The 6000-nt window shown below is 53.5% G+C and overlaps 1 protein-coding gene across 1 annotated transcript in view; it reads left to right on the top strand.

Annotated features, from left to right (window-relative positions):
* The first annotated feature begins 3615 nt into the window (after window positions 1-3615).
* Window positions 3616-6000, top strand: part of MEGF10 (multiple EGF like domains 10) — an 85817-nt gene continuing 83432 nt past the window's right edge. Inside the window, exon 1 of the mRNA XM_058864993.1 lies at window positions 3616-3713. The gene's annotated coding sequence lies outside the window, so the exon portion shown is untranslated. The remainder of the gene's footprint in view (window positions 3714-6000) is intronic.

The raw sequence follows: 6000 nt of genomic DNA, 5'->3' as shown, positions 1-6000 counted from the left end.
TTTGTCATTAAACTTTACCACTTTGCCCACAAGTTCCCGGCAGGCACCCCTGCACCCTTCAAGCTCCCGCCATGGGCACTGAGCTCCCACTGCCGGGCTCCCCCTTCTGCAGGCCCGTCTGGGCCTCAAGGGCCAACTCCCATTCCCCCTGCGCCTCCTCAGGCAGCAGCGCTGCTGCTTCTGCCCCCAGCCCGCGCTGCTCCAGGCAGCGCCCATCCAGCTTACCCAGCCGTGGCCAGAAGGACATACAGGCTGTCCAGGAGCCACAGCCCCTCTGACAGCTCACCTCTGGATGGGCCACGCTGCTGCTGAAGGCTCCTTCTGCTTTCTCACTTGGCTGCCCACTGCTGACAGCTCAGGCATAGATGACCACACACAGCCCCCAGCACCAGCCCTGCCAGCTCCCAGCTTCCCTGTCCAGCTCCAAAGGCCCATTGACACATACTCTGCAGCTGCAGGACAGCTGGAAGCTGACACCCAACCTGCTCATCCCACAGGTGATGGACTGTGTCTGGCCCCTGACCATTTGGAAGAAAAGTAGCCAAGCTCTTCCTGACTTGGATCTCTATGGGGAGCACTGCCCAAACCAATGGCTTATTCTGCTCCTGACACTGCAAGGAGGAAATGCCAGAACGCAGAATGCCTGTCCTTGGCTGCACATCCGACGGAACCAGGAATCGTAATGTACTGGGCACGCCATGGTTTGGAAGTTTTCATTGCCCAATCTCTCTAGGCAGATGCTGCTGGTCCTCTTCAGTTCTGGGCAGGCCTGCAGTGGCTGCTGAGGCTGCTGCATCCAGAACAAGAACCTGCCTGCACACAGAATGGAAGGAGAAGTGCCAAGGCTTCAGGCACCCGCCCCTTCCCATGCCCAGGACACACAGGCTGTCCAGGAGCCATAGCCCCTCTGAAGGCTCTGCTCTGGGATGGGCCACGCTGCTGCTGGAGGCTCCTTCTGCTTTCTCATTAGGCTACCCACTGCTGACAGCATGGGCATAGGTAACTACACAAAGGCCTCAGCACCAGCCCTGCCAGCTGCCAGCTTCCCTGCCCAGCTCCAGAGGCTGATTGACACATACTCTGCAGCTGCAGGACAGCTGGAAGCTGACACCCAACCTGCTCATCCCACAGGTGATGCCAGCCCCACTCTTGCAGCAAACAAAGCAGCACTGCAGACACCACAGCAGCCCCTCAGCAGCACCATTGCCATGGCCACCCCACACCTCCAGAGCCAACGAGGGACATGGCACTGCCACAGCACACCCCCAAAGATGCCTGCTGCCCCAAGGCTTGACCTTAACCAAGATGTTAAGGACTTTCTCTGTCCCACTGAGTCTCTGTTAGGTACATCCTGTCAGCATCTGCACCTGCATCTCCATTTCTGCCATGTCTGCATCTCAACTACAACTCTGCCCCCATTTAAGGCCATAGCAAGGATACATCCCCTGCCACCTACTCGGGACACGCGAACAATCTACTCCACAGTCAGCTACTGTGAACTAAAGCACATCTCTATTGGCCTGGCTGGGGGCAGCATGCAGGAGGTTAACACCACACCTCCATGTTCATCTCCACCACGCTCCTCTTACAGAGATTATTTACATGTTCACCATCCACCTTGTTTGGTTATCAAAATATTACAGTCTTAAGGGGCTGGGGTCGTATATAACTTGTGCTTTTTTTGTCCTACAGCTACAAACACAGCACACTCTTCTAATCTAACACATCCACCATAACTATTTTGCTAACGCAAAAATTCATCGTTTTTTCATCATTTTTATTGTCATTCCTAATAATTGAGTTTGTGTAAAAAAATAGTATTCCGTTCCCTCCTAGACCTACATTCACATTATGGTTGCAGCCAAACCTTTGGCTCCATTTTAGTCTCTCTTATGTAGACCCTGTCTCCATCTCCAGCTGCATCACCATTTTTGCCACGTTTGAATTTCAACGACTGCCCATCCAGGGCCTCAGCAAGGACGTTTCCTCTTCCACCTGCAGGTGACAGACAAGCTCTGGCACCAGCTGGCACCAGCTCTTGGCCATGCAGCAGTCAGCACTTGATCTCCAAATGGGGACTTGGTGGCCAGGTCTCCATCTCAGCACCATTGCGCTCTCCAGACTGCTCAGGGACTCACAGGCCCCAGTGACACCAGGCCTGCAAATAGCTCCCCAACCTTGCAAGAAATCTGGGGGACCCCCAGCCCCTTTTCATCAGCAGGAAACCCACTACCCGCTTCAGAACAACTTTCTCGACATTCCTGTGCCCCTGAAATCCCCTCACACGGCAGGACTTCGGTGCCAACAGCCCACAGCCGTCCCAAACCCACGCAGTCCCTCTGGCCACTTGGTGTCCCCACACGTCTATGGTGTTACTGCCACGATCTCCCTCGGCACCACATCAGCTTGTACTGTGCCTCGGACAAGCTCCTGCGAACTGCCCCAGGTTCATCCTACTAATGCACAACCTGGCACCAAGAAGGAGCGGCCATCCAGCATCTCAGCACCAGCCATGGATAGCCCCAGCTCCCGTCAGGCACCCCTGCCTGAGCTCCCGCCATGGCGACTGAGCTCCCTCTTCTGCAGGCCCGCCTGGGGCTCAAGGGCCAACTCCCATTCCCCCTGCGCCTCCTCAGGCGGCAGCGCCGCTGCTTCTGCCCCCAGCCCGCGCCGCTCCAGGCAGCGCCCACCCAGCCCATGTATGGCGAGCGGCACCAGCACCCTGCCACACACTGGACACTCCCCGATCCATGTGGGATCACCCACAGGTGCGGCCACTCGGCATCCCCACAGCCTGGGCTGCACTAAGCCGGGCACCCAGGAACCCAACAGCGCCTGGGGACAGCACCCTCAGCACCCCCAGACCTCACGGCCATGGGGGAAAAGCTGTATGGGGTGGCATGGTCGGGTTTTAGTTGCGTGCGGGACTACGAATGTGGCTTCTCGGAGAAGGTGCTGGAACGTCCCTCCCCGTCCCGCAGAGCCGATGGCGCCGGGTCCAGGACGCGCCCGCCGCTGGCAAAAACCGAGCCAGGCAGCGACCGAATTAACGCTTCCGAGACAGCATGTTCAGATAGGGAAAAAAAAACTTTAAAAGTTCAATATTTCTTGCGAATTATCCTAAATATGCGAGAATATATGTAAGTCGTCCTGCTCTTCCTTCGGGAAGCCGCTCTGGCGAGGAGCACATGACGTTTCTTTTTCTGTAAATTTCAATCTCCTGACGGGCCTGCGTTATTAGTCCCTCATGGAGGGAACTTAAGCATTTAGTTGTTTGAAAAGACGACTTCACTCCTCCACAACCTCTTGCGTAGGTACCTATCTTTCACTAGGCCGAATAAAGTTCCCCATGGGGTCCCCACACAGCTCGCACTTTGCCTGCATGTGAGCTGAGGGCAGCGACCCCGGGACTGAGGGGAGGCAGCAACCCCGAGACTGAGGGGAGGCAGCGCCCGCTGACGGCAGCGATCCCGGGACCGAGGGAAGGCGCACCCGCTCAGCACGGCGGCCCGAGCGAGAGTGGCGGGCGGAGCGCGGGGAAGCGGTTAAAAGTGTCTGTGGGCCTGGCCGGGGGCGGTCCGGGGCTGGCGGAGGAGGGGCTGATCCCCGCCGGCCGCGCCGCTCTCACCGCCCCTCGCTCAAGTCCCGGCGGCGGCGGCTCCCGGCGCTGGCTCCCGGCGGCCCGGCGGACGGGGAGGGCGCCCACGGGACAGGTAGGCACTGACCGGACTTGTCCCGTCCCGTCCCGTCCCGGCCGCAGCTGCCGGGTGCGGCAGCCTCGGGGAGGAAGCGGGGGTGAGGCAGCATCGCTCCCGGAGCGGGGTTTGCCCTCGGCAGAAGCATCCTTCGGGCAGCGGGTGGGATGCGGGGCTGCCCGCGGTGCCTCCGCCTATGCAGAGCATCCAGGCGTGTTTGTCCCCGCGTTCGTGCGGGGTGACAGGATGGTGGGGCGGGATGCGGGAGAGCTGCTGCGGTCCCGAGAGTGGACGAGTCGGTTCAGCTTCTCTTCAGAGCACTTTTTTTTTTTTTTCTTTTTTTCCCGTTAAGTGTCTGTTTTTAAAGGTTATGCTTCGTTTTCACGGAAGGCTTTTGGCAGTCGTGAGCAGAGACTGGAGCGAGTGTACGCACTGGAATAGAGGGATGCTTGTGTATAGGTGTAAATTAGCGTGACCTGCACGTGAAAATGCACATCTGTTTAATACCTTGATTCCGTTCCAGCATATGTCTCTCAGCAGAAGCTGCCTAGAGAAATTCTCAGTTGTGTGGTATCCTGCACAGATTTTCTTTTGGCGACAGTAATAGTAGCATAAACATTTCCTATTTTGTCTTTCAGCCAAGGAGGAGGTTCAATCTGGAAATGTAGGCACAAATCAATTAGGAAAAATACTCAGCTGCCTTTCCTCGAATGAGCTGGGAATGGAGAGCTTTTGATAATCTTATTAATTACTTAAATGTTGCTGCCAGTCATTGAGTACTGAAAAGTAGTCAAAGTGAGCATGCATTTCCTAGAATCACATACAGCTCTGAAGTTTTTCCAAAGTACCAACTTCTCTCTACAGAGTGAGTTTAAAACCTCACTTGGAACGTGTCATCAGTATAGAAGATGCTTCATAGCTTATTTTATCAAGTTGGTAACTGAGCTTTGGCAGCAGTGTGTTCGAAAGCTGATTAACATAATGACTGTCTATAGGAAAAATGTTTTTATCCAGCATCTTGGAAGAACAAATAACAAAAAACCAAAAAGACAAGTCTGGAGAGTAGCATTTGTTTCCGAGCAGATAAGCTGCAGATCTTTTCTGAAAGTCTTGCGTTCTTTGATTGAGTAGCATGTCTGATGTGAGACTGAAACTGAAAGCTGGCTTCAGTTGCCTTGTCAACATCCCTAAATGGTATTTGTGCCTGTCAGGAAAATTAATCCACAAACACCAGAGGTATATGTCCAAAAAGGAGACAGAGGAGTCCTTTTACTTTATTCGAATAAAGGGAGAGAGGCCATGGGGCATTCCCCTGAGGTCTCTCAAATTTTTGGAGGGCGCAGCCTCCCTTTTATCCTAATTCCCGGCCGCTTGTCCCTTCTCTCTTTCCCCATAGGCTCAGGGACTTGAGAGGTACAGACTTCCCGGAACGCCAGATACCTGGGATACCTTCCCCCCGCCCCCCCCCCCCCCCCCCCCCGACAATGCATAATCCCTTCTTAATTCTAAACTCTTGTGGAATTGATGGTGCTCTTTCAGTGCCTCTTTCATCTTTCAGTGGAATCTATCCCATTGTTTCTGTTGTCTCTCACTGATAGCTGCATCTTATCAGCAGACCCACAACTTGTTTGTAAAGACAAACCTGTCATCCCTCTCATGCCCAATAGCACAACACTTGGAGGAAAGCATAAGTAATTAGGTATGTGAGTTCTTCTTGAAGTGGAGGGAGTGGGGATGCAACTATCTGAGCTGGAGACAGAATTTAGGAAAGTACCAGGCTGGGTGGCCAAATAACTGTATTGCTTTCTACTTACTGGCCCTGCAAATGAAATCATATTAGCACGTCTAGTTTGATTTCCCATCTCAAATCAGAGAGACCAGCTGGGCAGGTGTGCTTCAGATGTTTAATAAGATGGACAAACTGTAATTCAGGACCAAGTTTCTACTTATTTGCCTGTGTAACTCATGCTGCACCTGCATGGCATCAATATATGGCACATTATGTAATAAACTTCATTGAATTTTTCTTACACAGCCAAACATGTGGCCTTGTCACACAATCAAATTTAGATGTGTGTTGCTCCCACAGGGGGTTAATCAGTGGCATCATATTAGTTTTAGAGGTGCCATGGCTTTGTGCTTTGCTCCTTAGTGTGTGGTTGTAAGTCTGGAGTGTTACAAGTCTCTGAGAGAAAAGAGCAGCTCACCCGACTGGCTATGAAATTTGTATCCTATGGACATTGGGGATATATCCACATTTGGCAGATGTGGACTATGATTATAGTCCCTATCTGGCAGAAAAAAA

The sequence above is a fragment of the Poecile atricapillus genome, chromosome Z (assembly GCF_030490865.1).
Source record: "Poecile atricapillus isolate bPoeAtr1 chromosome Z, bPoeAtr1.hap1, whole genome shotgun sequence".
Taxonomy (NCBI): Eukaryota; Metazoa; Chordata; class Aves; order Passeriformes; family Paridae; genus Poecile; species Poecile atricapillus.
This window is presented reverse-complemented; position numbering and strand designations above follow the sequence as displayed.